Source organism: Alligator mississippiensis, chromosome 4 (genome assembly GCF_030867095.1).
Source record: "Alligator mississippiensis isolate rAllMis1 chromosome 4, rAllMis1, whole genome shotgun sequence".
NCBI lineage: Eukaryota > Metazoa > Chordata > Crocodylia > Alligatoridae > Alligator > Alligator mississippiensis.
The window spans coordinates 134,813,883-134,836,647 of record NC_081827.1 but is presented as its reverse complement, the minus strand read 5'-3'; the positions used below and the strand labels follow the sequence as shown (position 1 = coordinate 134,836,647).

The following is a 22,765-nucleotide window of genomic DNA, read 5'->3' as shown; positions in this document are numbered from 1 at the left end:
CCATACATCCTTAGCTTTCCTGCAAGAATGTTTCAGAAGACCATATCAAAAGCCTTGCTAAAATCAAGGTACACTACATCCACCAGTCTCCCTGCATCCACAGAGCCAGTCACCTCATCATAGAAGGCAATCAGGTTGCTCAGTCATGACTTGCCCCTTGTGAATCCATGCTGACTGTTCCTAATCACCTTCTTCTCCAAGTGCATAGGAATGGATTCCTTGAAGATCTGCTCCATGATTTTTCCAGATACTAAAGTGAGGCTGACCAGTCTGTACTTGCCTGGATCCTCCTTTTTCCCTTTCTTAAATACGGGCACTATGCTTGCCCTTTTCCAAACATCCGGGGCCTCTCCCGATCACCATGAGTTTTCAAAGATGATGGTTAGCAGCTGTGCAATCACATAAGCCAACTCCCTCAGAATCCTTGGGTGCATCCCATCTGGCCCCATGGACTTGTATAACTCCAGCTTTTTTAAACAGTCTCTAACCTGTTCTTTCACCACTGTTGGCTACTCAGCTCCTTCCAAGACTGTGTTGCCAGGTACAGTAGTCTGGGACCTCACCTTGCCTGTGAAGACTGAGGTGAAAAAGGCATTAAGTACTTCAGCCTTTTCTGCATCCTCTGTCACTGGGTTGCCTCCCCCGTTCAGTAAGAGACCCACACTTTCCCTGATTTTCTTCTTGTTGTAGAAATCTTGTTACCCTTCACATCCCTTGCTAGCTGCAGCTCCAATTGTGTTTTGACCTTCCTGACTTCATCTCTGCATGTCTGAGCAATACTTTTATACTCCTCCCTAGTTGTTTGTCCAAGTTTCCACTTCTTATAAGCTTCCTTTTTGTGATTTAGTTTACTGAAGAGTTCCCTGCTAAGCCCAGCTGGTCTTCTGCCATACTTGCTAGTCTTCCTGCACATCAGGACAGTTTGTTCCTGCAGTCTCATTAAGGCTTCTTTAAAGTACAGCCAGCTATTTACTTACTGCTTGTACTACTACACAGTAGGTCATTAGGACTGATTAGTACTGCATAGCAGTATTGTGGGGCATGAACTGTGACATGAAGCTACCACACAGTAGTAATATGCTACTGTGCAGTCAGGGTCACCAGAAAGCCATGTGGGGACACTACTGCATAGTAACACCAGTTACTGCACAGTCATTTAGTACTTGGGTATGCAAGTACTAAATGACTATGCAGTAACTGTGCAGTCAGCATCTCATGTAGTACTACTTCATGTAAGTAGGTGCCAAAGTACTGCTAAAAAGCATGTTTATGGAGTACCTGTGCTAAAATTTGCTGCAGTTTAAAAAAAAAAAAGTAACATGCATCAATTGTGGATGAACAAAACATATAGATACTATATGCAAATTGGTAGAGCCATGTTTAATTTCAAGTTTATTGTTTTCAAATTTTCTTGTAACTTCTATGTACTCAGGGAGAGCAGAGTCTGATAGGAAGGTGAGGGGGAAAGGGCTGCTAGAGGAAAAAGGTGGGGGAGAAGCAGAAAGCAAATGGGCCTAGATTTATTCTCCCTGCTGTAGCAGTGGAAGGGGGACAAAGTCAAAGCAAACTTCCAATAATTAGATTCTACAGCTGACAAATTATAACAGATTCATAAATTTTCCAAATATAGAAACTAGTTATTGGAGGGGTTGTCTTATAATCATGGTTGTCTTCTATTTGACCAAATACGGTATTCTATTTTGTTATAGCTTCATGTTTTCTCTAATTTTCACTGTCACCGTAGAGTAGCCATGACCACATCTACATTGGAACATAACAGCGAAGAAAGAAATGATACAGAGAATTTATGTGTATGTTTTAAGGCCTCAAGCATGCAATTTGTTCTGCTTGGGCAACCCCTGTGGCCAAACTGGACGACTACAAAACTAGTATCCCTGGGCCTAACCCTACACCAGGAATGTGAAGGCAAGCTTTGCTTTTTATTTCAGTGAGTACAGGATTCAGCCTTAACCCAATATCAGTACACAGAAGCAAATATGTTAGTTTCCAAGACAGAAGGCAGCTACTGTATTATTAGTACTTGAACGACAGGTCAACGACATATAAATCCAAAATTAACTGGTAAGCATTAGGAATTTGGTTTAGATCCCTCCTTTTAGATACTGTCTTCTGACATCTGACTTGTTTGACAGTGGCATTTTATTTGGTAGGAAATATATAATTGAACAAAGGATTATTTGAGATATATTCATTTTAGATCTCAGGGGTTATGTTTCAAAAGCATGTAGCACAACAGTCTTTATGGAATTCCAAAATAATTCTTACAGCAGTTCTCTAAGAACACATTGGCTTAAGATCTGATGGTAGAGATAAACGTTTGCTTATGTAGGCTGTCAGCACCTTTTTTCTAATGCTGTGATGATATTACAGTTTTGTCCTATTTAAATACTGACTAATATCTTCAGCATGCAGTAAAATAGCAAACTTTTCACCACATTCATTTCGCTTGCCATATTTAATGAATACACTTCTTTTAAAGCATCCTTTCTCCCTACAATTTATATTTTTAGTCCTCTTGGCCAGAATCCTGCACCTTGTAACAATGATTTCTGTTGGCAGAAGTTGTACTGAAAAAAACCCAGAAGAGTCTCTCTGGAATTCCCCTCCCTCTGTGGTAGGAGGGTTTTAATAGCAATGCGTGTCATGACTGTGGACATTATCTTCTACCTACAACCATGTGAATATGAAATATTGAATTCAGATACTTTCAGATGATTTTGACCCAATTCATTTCCTTCTTGCTTTGTCACCAATAGATAAGAGTTGCTGTTCCTATTTAATAATCATTTATTACTTAATGGACATTTTAAATTTGACATCTTCAATAAATTTGCTCCCAAAGTTGGATTGTGATTTGTTCAGTGATACAGTCATGTCTAAGGCTGCTTATACTACAGTATGGAACATCTCTGAACATTATAGTGATAACATAATGCAACTGCAAAATGCATTTCTTATTTTCTCTTCTGATTCATTCTTAGGATCATAGGAAAGCAGAGCTCAGGTCACCTTGTCCAGCCCCCTGCTCAAGTCAGGATCATTCCTGACTAAACCATCCCATCCTTATAAAACCTTGGTAAAGGATACAAGAAATTAAAGTTTACTTTAAAATATAAAATGCACTGTGTACACTGTATCAATTCTTTTTGTGTGGATATTTTGAAGCTGTTTTAAAAATCAAGACTAATAACCAGGGATCCATGTTTTCCATTTCCCATAGAAAAATGCAGATTTTCCCCTTTGAAGCAGGAAATGGCAGGTTTCCCCTTTTGCAAACAGCTGTCTGCAGGCTGGTGTGCAGGTGACACTACCAGGGCTGTGGGGGGAGGTGGGGAGTGTGGGCCTGAGCAATCACCCTGTCCCTTACTTCAGAGCGGAGCTGGGGCTGGGTCTTAACACCCAAGCCCTGGCTCAGTATTACCTGGCTCAGGCAGGGCCCAAACCTGTGGTACAGACAGCAGCAACTAGCATGGACAGGCCCCACCCCACTCCCCCACATCAAGGGGCTGAGCAGCCCAGTCCCCCCATAGGCCTTTGGGCCCCCAAGCACAGTCCCTACCAAGGGTGGCCATTGAGGTACCTCAAGAATAGAGGACAGTTGCTTTTAGTGCAACAGTCCCCACCACCATGAACGTTGCATGCCTCCTGAGGCTGGGGGGGAGGCACGGCAAGCTCTTGCAGGCAGCAGTGGTGGTGTCGGCAGTGAGGGCATGGCAGCAGTGAGCAGGGAGCTCCTGCAGGCAGCCACAGAGGTGTCAGCAGCAGGACTGGGGGGACAGGACAGACATAAAGGTGTCCGGTTTCATATCAATAGAGGACAGAGGACCACAAACTGAACTGTCCTTTATAAAACCAGATGAATGGCCACCCTATCCCTACCCCATGAAGGAGGGGACCAACACCCAGCCACACCCCTCAGGGGCCCCTGCCCTCCCCTCCACACTTCCCTCAGGGCTCCCTGTCCCCACACCCCCCTCAGGGTCCCCACAGAACAACCTTCAGGGGCCCCAACCCCCCTACACACCCCTTTCAGCAGCCCCTACCACCCTTACATACCCCTCTCAGGGGGCCCTGTCCCCCCACATCCCTTTAGGTGCCCCTGCCTCCCCCCCCCACCTCATCCCCCCCAACATGCCACTCAGGGATCCCTGCCTCTCCTATACATCCCCATTAGGTCTCCCTGCCCCACCCTATCCCACCCCCATGCCCCCTGCCCTCCCCTCCTACACACATGCCCCTTTCAGGGGTCCCTGACCTTCCACCCCCCCCATACTCCTATCACAGCCCCCTGCCCTCCTCCCTATACCCCCCCCCAGGCTCCCCTGCCTCACACACACAGACCCCAAAACACACACCCAAGGAGTTTGCTCTGCCCCCCAAAGACATACAGGGCTCATATCTGATATTCTGTGAGACACACCAGCCCCAGCCCTGAGTACCCCTGCCAACACTTTCCTAGCATCCTAGCTCACAACAGCTATGTTGACTAGCAGCATGTGCGGCCACAGGGTGCACTCAATCTACCCCCAAACCTCATGGAAACAAGATGATAAATGGAAGAGCTTGTGTGTTCCTTCACATATTCATATTGCCTGCAACACTGGAGATAAAGCACTCCAGTGCTCCACAAGACTTTTTTTTCCCCAAAGTCTCCCAGAAGTGCCAAGGAAGGTACATAACCCTCAGCTTTATGGCATTTTTGTTCTCTAATGAGAAACCTTATGAGTGACTTCAGGCATTTATATCAAAGGATCAGCCACAGTTGGACCCACATCCTGGTCCACAAAGGGGGCAAGAGGACCTCTGAGTTTCCATGATAAAAAAACCCAAAATCAAGTGCCAAACTATATTAGAACGTATTTTATTATAATGATTGAGGCACTGATAGGCTTCCAAATTGCTTTAAAAATGTAAATATATCAATAAAACATTGTGTTCAACTGATACTTATATATATATATATATATATATATAGTGGTATTTCATTTTAATCATGGAAAAATACAGATTTGGGGGTTTTTAATCAGAGAATTTAGATTTTTTTTTAACAGAGTAAACCAGGATCTCTGCTAATAACTGATTAAGGGATGAATAATGCACTTATTAGCAATTCTCTTTTGAGATTGGCTGTTGACCTTGGCTGGAATTTGGTACTCTATGGACATATAAAAATAAAAATTAACAGCCTAGTTAGAGTTGTATAGCTAAAAAGAATGAGATCTTTCCTATACTATGCATTATGTGCCCTGCCATAATAACAAAACAGAAATAAAAGTGAACAGTCACTTCCCTCCACTCCTAGCCACCAAATACACAGAACGAAGTACTTGAACAGGCTTCCTTTAAGTGACAGATGAAACTGTAGCTACTTGACCTCTGATTTCCAGATCGATTTCCCTGATGTTCCACCTTACTATATTCTGTGTCAAAAAACCCAATTAATTGTAAAATAATACACTCTACGCACTTGTGTACCAGGGATACCTGCTGTATAGCTACTGGTAACAGCTACTCATCAAGGGCTTCCATTTTCTTCTTGGTGTTAAGTGACATGCAGAATAATTTATCCTTTTCCTTCAACAAACAGATGACAGCCATGGAACAAGGGTGTGAAGTCCTTATTATGTGGCCTTGGAGGCCAACAACTATTCTTTTATCCAAATTCCAGTAATTCTGCTACAAAAAGGAAATTTCTTTCAAAGAAACTGCTACAGATCATAAGCCGTAACATACAATCTTTTTCTTAGAACTTCATAAGTGGCCAATTGTCCATAGACCTCTGCTTTCTGTGTTCACTTACACCTGTGCAATGAGCCAGTGAATCAGAATTCTCCCCATATATGCAACCATAAGTACAGTACCCCAATGCCTACTTTGCATAAGGATGAATAACTATGCCAGAAACAATTTGCTGAACTATTTAATATACACATATTTGACTATTATCATCAATCACTGCTGCAATAGCTTTCATCAGAGAATTCACTCCAAGATGCCACGTATAGAACTTACAACTGTTTTTAAATTAAGTAGATTTATCAGTCACTGCACTGCTTCCCATACATATTGTTTCACTATGCATTTTGGCAAATGAAAGATTTGTGGTTTGGCAACTCTCAGCATTTTTAGCTGATTATTAATATTAAGAATAAAAACACACTTTAGAGTAACATAAAGGTTACAATTTTAAACATACTCAGAAGTCAGGAAATGTAATAATTAAGCAGCCTGTTTCTAATCTTCCTTATTCCAGTGTAAATTCAGTATCATTCTTTGGTAGCAATGCAGACACTCAGAAATAGCGTAAGAGTAATGGAGATCAGGATCTGGCCCAGCATTCTCACAGTGGCCCAAGCTGCCTCATGAGCTACTGCTACAGTATGCCAATAAAACTAACTACTCTGTTACTCTGAAAATGGTTTGAAAAACCAAATAAAGCGCTCCCAGATGCTGCCACCACACAGAACTTTCTGTGAACAAGACAGAAGCAGTTCTACATATGGAAAGGTGGCCGAGTCTATATGACTAAGAGATGGGCCGCACAGTCCCTCCTTTCTGAAATACGAAAGTTTGCCATGTAGAACCCCTTGGGGTGGGGCGGGGGGGGGGGGGGGGGGATGGGGAAATCAGATACAATTGCATAGGTTAATAGGCCCATATCCTGTATTAACTACAGTGCAAGTCAGTCTTCATAAACCCATGTATTGCCATGCCCCAGGCTTCTTGCATGAAATTGCTAAGAGGCACACACTTTCAAGTATTTAATTCCCTTTTTCTGGGTTACATTCTGTGGATATCACCGAAGTCTGTAAAGAAGTAGCTACACCCTAAAGAGCCCCAAGAGCATCTCACTCAGGATTAGGCTATTCATTATGGGAAGGCCAATGGAGTGGTCTGCAAAGTGGAAATGCTCTTAGTGTTATGGTCACAACATATGGTGAATTCACTTACAGCTCACTTTTTGCTACTGCTTTATACAGCTGAACCTCATTGTCTGAGATGACATTTCAGAGTTTCCCTTGAGACAAAGTGGTCTTTTGATCCTAAGTATCCACTGTTTGCAGTGCTGTATTGGCAGAGGGAACCTTCAATTTGCCAAACCTGTATACTGATTTTTATAATATTATCTCTGCTCCCAGAAATCAGAGATAAAGTCGTGTTTAATCAGCCAAACATTCCAGATGAAATCCTGCTCCTATAACACCAGTAAAAGTTCTGCCACTAATTTAAGAGGTGCTGAAATTTTATTCTCTATGTGTGAAATGCCACTCCAGCAATATAGGCTGGATTGTAAGGCAGACAAACCTACTACACAGCCTGCAAAGCAATCTGTCCATAGTCAGATAAATATAGCAGTCCCCAGCTCCACAGTACTTGGCATCCACAGCCACTCCAAACAGAAGGACATGCCACTCCAATAAAAGACTGTTTAGAGTGACTCCATAGCAAAACCTACAGTGGAGTAGACAGCCAGTGCAAAATGCTGTCATCATAAGGTATAGCAAGGTTATTGACCTGGGCTCATGCAACAACCAGTCACAAAAGTCAGGCATTAACATTAACTTGAATCTGGAATATTTAGCCACATTTGAGTTCCATAAAATATTTTAGTTCATTTACATTCACAACTAAAGAGCATGCTTTTTGAGATTAACATCTCAATGCAAGCTGATTATCCGTGAAAGTTTGGTAACATAAATAAAAAGCAATTTATATATTCCGAACTGCAAAAAGCTATAGCCATACAGACAGGTTAAAACTAGGCCCATGGGTAAAATACAGTGAATCAGTGAAGAGGAAACAGCTTTTGTGATGTCAGTGAGTGAATGGCTGGTGTCAATAGACCTCATTCTATTTCTATCAAGAACACTGGTGTTGGCCAAGTACATTTTTGTGAAGGGGGATGCCACATCTACAATTGCCAGCCAATCACTCCCCACATCTCCTGAGCTATAGCACACACAAATCACATTAGGACAATATTGTACTTTTATAGATTAGGCTATTACCTGACAAGAGGACATTATTGTTAAAGGCCCTACCAACACTCCTTTTCACTCTAGCAATTCTATTTTATTTTTAGGAAATTCCCTACAACTGCAACAGTCTCTTTTACCATACCAAGCAGACTATTTCTCCTCCACTGATCCCTTCTAGATGCTTACTTCCATCTGGCTTTTCACCACTAACAATCTATCCGGTGCTTTACCCCTTAAATTTTTCAGTTCCTCTCATATAAATAAGTGAACTAGTATATGTATGGAATTAGCAAGAGATTCTCCATTAGTAAGAATGCTCAATGACTTTATCTTCATGCTGTTCCCTTTCTCTCCTCTTTATTTGTACCTTGATTCTGTCTATATTATAAACAACTTAACAACTTGTCTCGTAAAGTCCACATACTGATGGCACTAATATAAATAATTCATAATGCTCATTTTCAAATCAGTACCGTACAAATAACAACCCTAGAGCAACTCATACTGAAATACTGAAATATTACTTAACAGAATTCTGGATAAAACAGTGGTGTTGGTATTGTTAATCCTCCAGATACTCTCATCAGAATTACTATTACTGTAATCAGGAGCTGCAGGTATTCCTTGGCTTGTTCATAACTAAGATATAATTACATTTCCCCTCCTGAAAAATGTTAGACCCTTGGGCAGTTCACCCTCCATGTCTGGTTTCTGCTTGTATTTTTGTATTATGCAGCTGATTTGCTAGTAAGTTCCATCTCGAACTTCAGAGATTCTTTTATTATTACATTAACTCATTCAGGTCTATAACCTATAGATTCTAAGACTATATTACTGTCACGGCGGAGTCCTCTCGGAGGGCCGTGATCTCCTCGAGGTCCCTCACTCCGTGTCAAGGCCGGCCCAAGGCACCCTCTTATTCTTGCCTGCCACGTCTTGTTGGAAAATGTAATAGGGAGGCTGCCTATGACTCCCTGGGCACGGCTACTCGGGACCTCCGTCCCCGTGTGTTCCTGGACCCCCTGGGGGTCTCCCACTATGGTGGGTGTTCCCCGGACACCCTAGCCTTATGGGCTATGCGTGGCTCCTACCAGCCCCTAATACCACGCCCCAAGCCTCGCAGATGTAATAGACGTTGGTGTGTCAACACCCCCGCTTCCCAGGCCTCCTCTATAGTCTAGCCCACTCTGGGCTCTCTCTAGTACCCAGCCTCTCACTGGGACTCTCGTCCAGCCCACTCTGGGCCTTCTCTATACTCGGCTAGTCCCCTCTGGGACGTCCTCTCTGGCCACTGGTCTTTTGGGCCCACCGCACTACTACCCTCTCTGATACGGGCTCACCGCGCTGCTACTCCCCGTCCTCTTGGGGGCAACTGCAGCACCTTGCCCTTCTCTGGGACGCTGTGCCACTAACCCCTTCCGTCGGGGTCCACCGTGGCACCCTGCCCCTGTCCTGGGTTTCCCTGCAGTGCAGGCCTATTACCAGGTCCGCCCCGCCCGTTCTGGGCTTCTTAAATATCGCTCCTCTCGGGCTCCTCAGTATGGCCCCTCTCTAGGGCTCCTCAGTAATCACCCCTCCCTGGGGCTGGGGTCTATCCACCCCGCAAGTGATGCCCTTGCTGGCATCTGCTGCGCCCGTCCTGGGCTCCCTAATATGGCGCTCCCCCTCTTTGGGGCTCGCCGTGCCCACCTCGGGCTCCTCAATAGATCAATATGGCGCTCCCCCCTTTGGGGCTCGCCGTGCCAACCTCGGGCTCCCTGATAAAATCGCCCCTCTCTCTGGGGCTGGGGTCTACGTACCCCGCACACACCCGGGGTCTCTATTCCCCGTCCGCAACCCACTGGTTGCGCCCGCAACCCACTGGTTGCGCTCCTTGCCACCAGTTGCTCCTGCACTGGCGCGTAAACTGCGCCTTCACTGGCGCTGTAAGAATGATGCGCCCTCCTGGCGCTAGACTGCGCCCTCACTGGCGCTGGGGCCTCACACTCCCTTGTGAATCCCCGATGAGCTCCTGCTTCTCTGGCTGCTGGCAGAGAACTGCCAGCCTGGCTTCGGCCCTGGGCTTTATAAGGGCCAGGCCCTGCCCCCTACAGGCAGCTGGCTCCCCTTAGTTGCTCCGGCAACCTGCAGCTGCGCTCATTAGGGTCTGCCAGGGCTCTCTCCCTGGCAGTTTCTCCTCTCTAGGAGCAGGCACCGAGGTGCCCTGCGACAATTACATTAGCATTTGGCTCTAAGAAATCCAGACTCCTTTCAGGCAAGGGTCATTAAATGTAGGCCAACATGACTATATAAAGACAGGTTAAAGAATAACAATGAGTATTTATTTATTTATTTGTCTACCTTTTAAACAAATGATTTATCCAGTCATTAATTGTTCCTATTTATCATGTACATATTTTGGTTAAATTTGAATATCACAGTGTCACCTTAGTTTTGGTGGTTACTTTCTCTCTGCATGGTTATACATCCTTCATCCTTTGTATTAGAAAAGTGTCTGTAATCAGAGCCAAGAAACAGTAGGGCCTCAACTTGCTGTCCTCTATATACATGCACATTCCCCCCCTTAAAAAGCATATCACACAGGAAGCTCTGAACCCAGATCCCCTGAATCCTGGAGCAGGTCTCCTAACCAAAGGGTTCTCAACCTTTACAGACTCAAGGTATTGCTTGAAAAATGCCAGCTCATAGCTTTTACTCTTTTGTAGACTATAGAAAAAAATAACAGAGCAATTCTTCAGTTGCAAAGAACTCAGAAAGCCTATAACAGGTCAGAATGCTTTTGATACCATAGATTCTTGTTGGAAATCTCAGGGTCTGAGTAACCAGGTCTTGAGTGGCCAGGTCTGGTGGTTACTTGGGGTTTGAGGGACTGATCAAAGCTGGGTGGAGAGAGCAGAATCCAAGTACAGGCTGGGTCAGGAAGTTAGGAGGTTAGTCTCAGAATGGCCTAGAACAAGCCAAGTCAGGAAGCCAGAGGGTCAAGAGGAGCATGGAGTCAGAGAGCAAGCCTTGTCGGGTAGCCAGGAGATTAAGTGGAGAGCAGGGTCTACAGATGAGCTGAGTAGCTAAGCTGAAGGATCCGACTGAGCACGGAGTCAGTGGACAACCTGGGTTGGGTAGCCAGGAGATTGAGTGGAGATCAGCCAGAAGCACAAGCCCTAAGGAACAGCAAAGCAGTCAGAGTAGAAGTTAACCCTGTTGCCCAGACACTTTTTTGGGTAAGGGGTTTATATAGGAAAGAGTGAAGGGTCAGTTGACCATGGCTGGCCATTCTACTGGCAGGAAGTGGGTGGATAGCTAGGCCTGGATGGAGGTTTCTTGCTAGCTTTGCATTGCCTGACTAGTCTGTTGGGTAGGTGGCAGACAAATGCAAGAGGCTGATCTAGGTGGAATGAGGCCCCTGGTTTGAGGCCACAGCCTGGCACACACACAGGTGTTTGCACACCTAACAGTGTTAATTTCACTGAGGTCCTATGCAGTACCCTTAAAAGGATCTTGTGACACCCTGTCTGAGGATCATATTTCTAATTGCCAATCCATCCTCTCTCTCTGTTGACCTCAATTACCCAATGAAAAAAAATGGGCAATGGAACTGCACATTTATCTGAAAAAGCAAGCTATAGTAATCACCACTACATATAGACTTGATCCTATGCTTGCTGAAGTGACCAGCAGCTCCTTTTGAGCTTTGCTGCAGTCTCAGTATCAAGACCTGAGTACTTCAGTCATACAGTTAAAATCACTGGCCATTGCATTTTAGGAGCATTTTCAAATATTTAACATTTCTAATTTTTTTTTTATCTTAGCATCACAGAATCATAGAGAAGTAGGTCTGCAATGGACCTCCATAAATCATCTAGTCCAACCCCCTACCTGAGGCAGGATCATCCCTATCCAAACCATCCTATACATATCCAGAAGCTAAACTTTTTGTAAAACTACCATCAACCCTGACACACCATAAGACGTAATTCCCTAACCTGCCACAGGTAAAGCAAAGGGACCATGGCAACCAACATCCTGTTTCTATAAAAGATTGTTAATATAATCTGATTTTTCTTCTTTCAATTTCCCCCACTAACCAGGATGCCAGTAGGAACTATACCTACGGTGGACTTGTCCTATGGTGATTCTTCCTTCATAAGCAAAAAGCTGTGCTAGAATTTGCTCTAGAGAAAAGTTAGCATCCCAGTTCATTGGCAGAGGGTAAAGCACAGCAAGAAGCTCATTTTCATAAACCCTGAGAAGAGATTATTTGAAGCCTACTAAGGGGGTAATTTCTGTTCTTCTCTTCTCTTTTGGAGAAGAAAGAGAAGTATAAGGACATATATGTCTTGGGTTTGAATGACAGTAGTGTAACAGCTGCAAATCTTGCCTGGCTGCAACCAAGTAGGTGGGCTGTGCTTAAGAGCTCTGCAAGAGAAGGGCAGCAAAACTTTGCAGAGGGTATATAAGCTTTACCAGATAGGAGGGTATGCAGTGCACAGTGCATGTTTTTTATAGAAGCGTTTGAATTGTGACCAGAGCCCACATTGCAAACTAGGGGCTCTGACTGGCTGCTACTGAGCCATAAAAGATGAGGGAAGGAAAAGAGAAAGGAAACAACAGGAAAACAAGAAGAGAATCTGGGAGAAGCAGACTCCAGCCCTGGAGAGAGGGAGCACAGACACAGTCCAAGCCAGGGGAGACTGAGATGAAACTTGCCCAGGAAGCAGGCATCAGGACAGGGAGAGCCTGTGTTATCCTGTGGGAAGCTGATTCCCCACTGGCTTCGGAGCTGTGCAACCAGGGACACAGGTGCCAGGGAAAGAGTGGAGAGGGGTTAGTAAGCAAGGCTAGTAGGCTTGCTAGGGCTGGGAAAAGCAGCAGAGCCCTTAAAGGGTTAAGAACCAGGTGATCAGTTGTCTGACTGAGATGCTGGGATGAAATTCGAGCTCAGAAGGCTTCAGCCACAAAGACCTGCAGAGGGAAACCTCTGCCTGGGGGTGGATGTGCTGGGAGACAGCCCCAAGAGGGAATGGGCTGAGAGAAAAACCAGCATGGGTGTGTGAGGGACACCTAATCACTAGTGTTTGCAGTAAGTGCATCTCCAGAAGAAAACTGCTTAAAGGAAACAAAAGGTAGCCTGTTACACGCACCAGCTATTCAGAGCCCATTTCACTGTGTTACCAGGAAGGATTAAAGGAAACCATTGGAGCAGCAGAAGCCTCAACTCTGCCATCCAGTGGTGGATCAGAGTTATAGCTGTGTTGCTGTTTATTGTTATGGGAAGTGGATTGTGACCAGAAGGAAATCAATTGGTCTATAGGGGGAAACTGTTTTAAAGGGTTATAACAAAGTAAATTTAATTATTGAGCTTGTTTAACATAAGTGGGACCACCCAGTGTGCTGGAATTATTCACCTAATGTTGTAGTTGTAAATTTTATCTAAATTGTTAGTTTTATTATTAACTATTGTTATTGTATTTTTGTATATTTATTTTTTCTGTATATAAATTGGTTACACTAGTGTCATTCAAACCCAAGACATATGTCCTTATACTTCTCAAGGAACAATGGTAATAAAGTTGATGGAGAATAGGTTTAGGTTAGAGATCAGAAGGCAATATTTTACAGTTAAGAGTAGCCAAAATCTGGAACCAACTTCCCAGGGAAGTGGTCCTTGCCCCTGCCTTGGGCAAATTCAAGAGGCGGTTGGACGATCACCTGTCTGGGGTCTTGTGAACCCAGCATTCATTCCTGCCTGTGGCAGGGGGTCAGGCTAGATGATCTGTTCAGGTCCCTCCTGACCCTAGCTACTATGAAACTATGACACAAGAAGAACAAAATTAAGCAGAATTTACCAAAAGTATACGATTAATCTCCACAAAACTTACCTAAAGTTTCCATCCATCTCAACTAACATTCATGTCAACAAACTTTGTATTGATAATTTCTATAAAGCCTGCTCTTCTCTCAGCATTTGTTAAATGCTGTGGTATACACTGTTCCTTGTATACATGACTGCCAATTGCTGTTGCTGTTCTAAGGCAATCATTTGCTGTGGTCACAGAGCACCAACCAATAAGAATAAAAGTAGAAATCATTTCTACTTTTTTTTCCACTTTGCAGCTGTTTTCTCTCATCTGGTAACCTAATAGAAAGAAGGATCCTTTTGTTCTCCATCAAATCCTCTGGAAGTGCAACTTCTTGACTAGAATAAAATGTCATGCTTCATTTTACATGATGTCACTAATCTAGTCCACTGACAGTAACCAAGTTTTGCTGAAGATTAAGGGCCTGTTTTGACAAAAAATGCCTATAGTTTCTGTTATATTGTTGAATGTCACAACTCACTGGTGCTTAGAAATCTATTTGAGATAAACTAGCATGGAATTATGGAAGTACTAAAGGAGAAGAAAAAAGAAATGAGGTGAAAAGAAGAATAAACTAATTTCTGAATATGTTAAACTAACAAACACCATAATCCAGACTTGTTCTTTTTTACTATATAGAGTGGGTAGGGGATCTCACCTTCAGTATAATATAAACTATGAGATGAAAAGCAATCAGTTGGAGCGCAGCATACATTGAGAATGCATATTGTTACACTGACTGTTGTTGGATGACATATGGGTCCTTAAGCACATTTGCCAGTGGTCGTTTTCACTATGTAAAGACACCATAAAGACAGAGTGAGAACTTTAGTTAATGTTGGCAAACAGGCAAAGCTAACAGTCACACAATGGTAGTGGCTTCCCTCTAGTGAATTTTTGGAAGCTTTTCAGCGGGCAGACTTAGTCAAGGGACTTCAGCTGCTAGTTCTGATCACATCCAAAGAAGTCAGGGGTGATAGGGAGCTGGTTAAAAATGTAGGGGGAAAAGTTATTTGGCTTGGTATCCATAGCCCTGACACCAAAACTGGCATTAGTGCTCTCCATACTTCAGTAGTGCTTCCTGTGCTCAGGGCTGACAACGCATTATGCATTTCATAGAAGAGCCACACACACATTAGCAGCCCTGTCACACATTCCTGCATCTCAGTTATTGCACCACATATTCCTCAACATTGACCCAATTGCCTACCCAGCCTACCTGATGGTCAGAAGCCACATAGGGAAAGATTGTTAAACAGTCAGTGAAACATCAGACGAAGAAAACATTCGGTTGATCAAGATTGATCCATTAATTTCTCTAAGTGTGAATTAGAAGATGAATGAGGATATAAGGAAAACTTACTGGGAGAAGGGGAGAGGCGGCGGGATGCTGCGCTGACAGCTGTTTGCGGTGAAAGTGAAACTGCGGCGGCTGGAGCCGTCGCGGTCGAAGATCAAAGAAAAAACCTGCAGCGGAGCCAGGAGGAGCTGAGAACAGCTCCCGTGTCCGCCTGGGCACGCTTTATAAAAGTGTGCCAAGGGCAATTGGCTGGGCAGGCAGCCAGAGCCGGCAGAAAAGACTCACCCAGAAGGGAGCCAGGGGGACCGGAAAGAGTGTCCCCGACTGGCCCAGAAGGGTCAGAGCAGCCAGATGGCACGGAGCAGGAGGAAGCTTGGTGGCTCCCTCAGGAAGGGAGCATGGAGGGAATACCAGGCCAGTGTGGGCCCAAGGAGCCACTGGTGGACCCGTCGTGGGCCACAGCAAGTAGCTACAGCAACTGGGATGACGACAGATGCAGTGAGGATGGGACCCTTAACCAAACAACCAGCAGCAGGTACCAAAATCAGGGAATCAGCGACGCGTAAAGGGAGACAGCGGCCCAGGTAGAACCTGGCTCTGCATAGACCAGAGAGCAGAGAGGGACCGTGCAGAGTGCTTGGCATTAACTACACCGGTGGTCAACAACTGCAGCCCCAAGGGACCGAGTGCCGGGGAGGGCCCAAACATCAGCCCCGACAAGCAACATCATTATGTTGGCATTAGGTGGGGTGTAGAGAAGGTGGAGCCCCAAGAAGAGGCGATCACGAGGAAGGCCAAGAGAAAGAAGCAGGGGGACAGGACTAGACATCGTCCTCCTGATTTAAAACCCCCTGTCATCAAAGACGTGGCAGACGAGACCCCTAGGGATCCGACCTGAGGCCACTCCCACTAGCCTGGCCACGCAGCTCAAGAAGCCACGGCGAGATTCTTAAAGAGTCCACATGTGTAACGCTTGGGAGAAAGGCACGGGAAGTTACAGAGGGCAATAACTCTTCTTATCCTCTTATTTACCATTGAGATTGGATAGTTGTGTGTGTGTGTGTGTGTGTGTGTGTGTGTGTGTGTGTGTGTGTGTGTGTGTGTGCACGCGCGTGTGTGAAAGTGGGATAGAGGTAGAAGAGTGGAGTGCCTGGGGAGTGTAATCACTTAGCTACAGGAGCTATAAGAACTGAGACTGTGAGGGCTAGCTTTGTACATAGACATATTTAATTGTTTTCTCTGAAAAAGTAAGTAACCCCCTCATTCAGAAAAGTCATCAAAATGTATGTCATCTGACAAGTAAATGTGTTAAATTTAAAGACTGAATTTGACTATGGAATCCTACTGTTCCAGTTATCTCTCCCTACAATGATACTTCTGACTTCTTTTTGTCTGGGTTAGAACCAACCAACCTCAATTCCCTTCATGATGCAATAGTTGTTACTATTTCACTTAATACCCTGTTTTAGCAGTTGACATTCAGGGAACTCAACAGAATAGTCTTTAAACAGAATTATAATCGGTTTTATAGTACTGATCTCGTCAAAGCAACTTTTCCATATTATTACATCCTAATTACTGTATTGACTCAAATCAACAAGCTCCCCCAGCCTGCCCAATCAGCATGAGTAAAAAAAACCACCTTGTCTTATATCTGCAGTCCTGCTCAGGATTCCTTAGATAATGCCCCCTAGCTCAAGCTATGAAATAGCAAAGAACCTTTAGCTAGGGACCTACTTAATTCATGTTTTCATAGAAAGCACAGAAATGGGCATTGTCTGCAAAATATGCAAAATCAAAAATAAAACTCACTAAAAATCAAATACTTGCAGCCCACTGAGGGGGGAAGCTGCTAGCACAAAGGGGAGCAGTCAATCAGAGGTAAGGGGTGTGGCCACACAATTGACAGCACTCTTGGCCAATTAGTGGTGAGGGGCAGGGCTGCATGACAGGAAGTACTCTTGGCTAATCAGTGGTGAAGGGAGGGCTCACCACAAGAAGGCAGCAGAATCGGCTCCACACACCATGAGCAGCCTGTAAAATCCCTTTTACTCACCAAAACTTAGGTAGATCCGTACCTATAGCTGTTACCTCTTGTAGGACCAGGAAAGCAAGATACCACAGATATTTATGGTTCAGAGACCTTTCTAAGAGCCAAGTTCATGTGAACATGGACTCTGTGCTACTATATCTAGCTATCTACAGAAGTCCTCCAAGTCTCATTATTTTTTGAAATATTCAGAATACACCAGGCCACATGAATGAAGGCCTAATTCACAATGCTGTATTTCAGTGTTTTGTGCTTTGATTAATGAATTGTCTGACTCCTTTAACCATATCTATGCATGTCAAATGTGGTACCTCAAGGATTAATGTTATCTGCTAAGCTATTTTGTGTTTCTGGTTTGATGCCTGCAGTGATAATTACTTTAAGATATTTCATTTTCTAAAGGACATTCAAGGGAAATGTAGATAAATTCCATTTAAATGACAAGAAAATGAAATGGATCATTTAGACTTTTCACGATAAAAAAACTTGAAGATTGTGTTAAGTCTTTGGAAAAAGCAGATAGTACCAGAATTTGGGAAATGCCTATATCCTGACAAGACAGATTGTACCTTTAGGCACAATCACGAACAGTGAGTAGACTTGGAAAGCAGTGTACCTTAGGGTATAGACAAATGTATGGTTTAGTTGGTTTTTAAGCGGAAGGGAAACTGCTGATTGGAAATGTGCAACAACTGTAGCACTGAAAATGTTATGTCTGAAGGATCCTGTAGCAAGATGAGTGAGTTAAATTCCCCCAACTGAGTCCACATATAAAACGGAGCTAAAGTCAGAATGATTTTGCTACACTTTTACGTCTGTGTGATTCCATAGCAATTCCATAGCAATTGCTCTGGCTCATACTTTCTGGGGTGATCACCTTTTTCACAGATTGCCACCACTACAGTTAATTTCCTTGTTTCTGAAGGTCTGGAACAATTGTTCCAACCCTTTTAGGTTCAAAGCACCATGACTTGAGATACCCCTTGGAAAATGCCAACTCTTAGTTTTCACTTTTTTTTTTAACCACAGAACAATAATAAAGAATAGTAGCATTTTTTTATTGAAAATAACTCAGAAAGACCATAACTATGGATTTCTATTTGAAATGTCTGGGTTCATCTGGCAAATTATGTTTGTAAGCCTAACAGTGTTACCGTTGTCTGGCACCCCAAGATGTCCTTGAAATGATCTGAAGGCACCCCAGTTAAGAATCAATAGTCTACATTTAGTAACTGTGTAGTCTCTGAGAGAAATACATGGTTACACTTTAAATGAAAGTTCTGTTTATAAATAGTTAATATAGGTATAATAAATGTCTAACTAATTGGTATAAAATGCTATTGACAAAAGGCAAGTGGCATATAACCATGGCTTCTATGCTTATCACCATGCACAACTCATACGTACATCTATTAATCTATTATTAACCCTTTATTAATTATTTATAAATGAAATTTTCAAGTCTGATCAAATACTTTTATCTAAACTCTTCCAAAGGTTGCAGTAGAACAGTTCCTAAAGTTGTGAAAATATATTATATAGTATTAACAATTTCTAGTCAGAAAGAATTCACTTTATTGATTCAGAAAAAAATGACCATAAAGATGTCATGCTTAGGCAAATTCTTGATTTTCAAAAATAATCTTACTAGCTGGCTGAATTCAATGAGTTAAGAATTTGGGATGTAACTTTTTATAAATGCCACACTTCCGTTGTTCCTGAAAAGTTAGTCTTATTAACACTTGGGAGCCTTTGAAAAGCTCTAATTGCAAAAAAAAATTGCAATTTTTCAACAGAAATAGGTGGTGTGGAATTTATACCATTTTGGCTAAAAGCTAATGCTAAATATTTTCCAAGCTGTATCTGTCATATTAGATCACATGTAACCTACGTATTATAAAATAACGCAAAACAACCTTTTGATTCTAGTGAGGTTTGGCTAGTTTACATACATTGCAAGCTTTACACAGTTTACCTAGTAATTTCAGAAAGATGCACCCTTATCTTGTTTTTGGCAAACCTAAACAGCTTTTAGAACTTTGGTTTGCCTCGGGACTAATACCTTGGAAAGGATTTCACATCTGATAACATCAAGATCTCTCATTCTTTAATGAGAATTACATACCTTCCTGAACACACAAATATTTCACAGCATTTATATTTTAAACCCTTGGTTCTAGTTTTTTGATTAATTCTTCTGTTTTCTTTTGGGGTTTTGTTGTAATTCTGCTAAGTACAGATGTTCAAAAAGCCCTGGTGGAAAGCACTCTAACTATGGCACTTTACTTAAATTGCTATAAGTTATGGCATGTTCCAACCCAACAGACATGTGCTGTTCGGTGCAGGGAGTTGGGTGCCTGCCTGTACTGACTAAGGCCAGCAGGTGGGGGATGCTCCCACACACCTCCCAGGTTTTTATGGGGGGCCGGGCCAGGCCATATCGTCACAGTGGGGGTGCTCCCCTTGTGGCCCCAGGTCCCAGTGCAGTAAAGTGCTGGGACAGGCTGCACTTCCTGCAATTGCTGTCTGCTGCTGTCAAGAGGTTGGGTTGGGAGAAACAGAGCCCCCTGCCCCCAGCTTGTTAGTTGGGGTCTTTGGGGGGCCAGGCTCAGTGCCTGAAATAGGGGGACTCTTGACAGCAACAGCTGCAGGAGGGGCTCACCTAGCATTTTCCCATGCAGGGAACTGAGGCCAGGGTGGAGGGAGACAGTGTGCAGGCCCAGCCCCCCCTCACCCCAAGACCCAAGCTAGCAAGCAGTTGGGAGACCTTTGCAGTTGGGGATGCACCCTTTCACCCTGCCCCAGCCTCTTGGCATCATCAGCCAGTAGCTGCAGCAGAGTTGCCCAGCCTTGCATTTTGATGCACCAGAAACTGGGGCTGGGTGGGGGGAAAGGAAGAAATGCTGAGTGGACCTGGGTGAGCCCCAATGACTGCTAAGCAAGCAAGCTGTTGTGGGGGACCTTGCGGCAGGGGGGCTCCGTTCCTTCCCTGGCTACAGTGAAAACCTGGAGGAGGGGAGGGGGGGGCTCTATTAACCCCTGCCCAAGCAAACTGGTTGCTGAAGCCAGAAACATGCAGTGCAGGGCTGCTTTGGCTTTTCACCATGCTGGGAACTGTGGCTGGTGGGGGGAGGGGAGGGAGCCCCTGTGTCACATGGACCTGCCCCACACCCGACTATTGTACCAGCAAGCTGTGGGGAGGCCCTCACAGCAGGGCATCCCTTCACCTCCTCTCTCCTGTCAGCTGCTGCTGAAAGTCACCAGCTGGCAGGGGGCCAGGACTGGGGAGAGGAGCCACTCTGGCAGTAGCTGCCAGGAAAGAGACCCTGAATTCCTTCCCTTGTAGCACCCTGCTGGCTGAGCTGTGTCACACTGCAGGGCTTGGAAGGCTGCAGAAACAGAAACCCCCCTTCCCCCCAATCCCCCAGGCAGGTTGTACATAGGACTAGGACCATAGGCTGTTACTGACTTTGGTCAATAACATGCGAGGGGATAGAGCCAATCTGGTTCATGGGCAGAGCAAACAAATTCTGCCCAAGGCTAGAGCAGCCCTGCACAATGTCACCTAGGATGGTGACAGTCACAGTCTAAGTTAACCCTCAGCGGGATCTGGCGCAGATGTTTGATAAAGCGCCATAACAGAAAGTGCTTTAGCTTAGTACACATCCATCCAGAGTTAACTTAGAGTGGGATCTGCCATTTTTAAAGCACTTTATTATGAACATCTGTTCTGTTATAGCTGTAAAGCACTTTCTGCATGCTTAAAGTGCATTAGTGTAACATCTGTACCTACCCTTAGTTCTTGAGCTGCTACAAAAAGCTGTGGAAAATTTCAAGATTGTATGTTTAAGTAAGTACATCTAACTCCATGGAACATAATGAAAAACAATGCTCCTCTTGTTTAATTTGAAATGTCATATATATTATTGATGTCCTTTACTACAGTACCTAAGTATCTGTGTGCAATTTCCAGATTTGTGAGTGAAACTTAGCTCTTCCTGTATTAACATTTGGTTCTCCCTACCTCTGCACCATGTTATTCAGTTTCAGCTAACCTCCAATACAGTAGGATATCCAGGTCACCAAGGCAATTAAGTATTGTAACCCGAAGCATTTCTTGGCTACAAGCCACATTAGGGCACACAGCACGACATGGCTGTGTGATTTCATTTACCAAGGAATAGAAGGCATCTAATCTTGAGGATTTGATGTGAAAGCCCTTACACAGCCAGTCAGTCATCACCTAAGGGACAACAGCTCTGTAGGTATTGTTAGAAGAATTTCTGAAGAATGAAGCTTTCTAAATCATAATGTGTGCTAATCCTTGACCAAATTCTCCAAATAAGATTGAAGTAAAGGGTCAATACACCACATTTAACCCTTCTAAATATAATGGGTTTTTTATTGAAGTGAGGCATGGCATCTGGGCATCATGTTGGGAAAAATTTATGATTTGCCTAGAGCCTATTATCTTCTCTATATAGTTTTTATGAGCTGTAGAAGCTCTTGCAGGAACAGGTCACAGCAGCAGACATATAAACTCAGTAGCAGCAGATGATGATTAATTAATAAACATTTTTTGCACTTCAAGGCCCTCAGATGAAATGGACCCTGAATGCTTTACAAACAGGAGCTGAGTGCCTCACAGTGCTGAAGCCACACCATGACTCAGTGGCAAAGGTACATTCCCTGATATCACTTATTTCTGTGCGATTCCATTACTTTCAGTGGAGCAACTATTGATGTGTACTGGCATAAATGAGAAGAGAATCAACATGCAGCCAGTGTACTTTTTAATGCATAAAGCTCCAGACTGGACCACATCTGTTCATTTACATAATCTAAGCTGCTAGGCATTAGCACATTGCTTAAAAATTAATAGAAAATACCATGCTGTTTGTGTAAAGGACATAATTCAAACCAGTGATCTGCAGTGGTGAAAACTTCTTTACCCATTTTCAATCTTCTGAGCCATTCAGTTTCCCTCAAATAAGCAGGCTTTTGAATTCAGGTTATGTTTCATACTCTTTCACCAGACTATGCTTCAGTTTGATCAGTCTCTGTTTGATTTACAAATTCTTTAGCAAAGAATCCTATGCATTCATGTTTTTGTTGTGTCATATCTTCTCAGGGAGGGATCTGGAAGTACACTGATAAGCAAAGAGGGCTTTATTAACTAACCGCTGTTCAACACAGAAGAGTAAAATGTGGCACTAAGTAGATTATTTAGTGTGAGCAGCAAAACAGTGTTTGCTGGGGAAACCCCTACAGCATCTAAGATATGAAATGGAAATTCAGTTCCTACCAGACTGTCTTGCTTGTTTCCAGAAAAGCCCTCCAGCTTGACACTTTTTTGGGAGTGGGGGAGACAGAAGGAGGGGCAGGTGTTGAAATGTTTTAACTCCTGATTAATGCAGTCATCAGTCCTCTGAGAGGGCAGGTTCAGACAATATAGCTAAGATCCACTTTACAAAATGGCTTCTAGGCAACCTATTCTTGATTGTGCAGCTACAGACAAGGCATGAAATACAAAAAAAAAAAAAAAAAAGACTCTGCCTAG

At 43.7% G+C, this 22,765-nt stretch overlaps 1 protein-coding gene across 3 annotated transcripts in view; it reads right to left on the bottom strand.

The window, feature by feature from the left end:
• FBLN1 (fibulin 1) overlaps positions 1-22,765 on the bottom strand; it is a 123,608-nt gene that overhangs the window by 5,108 nt on the left and 95,735 nt on the right. The gene's annotated exons all lie outside the window — the stretch shown is intronic.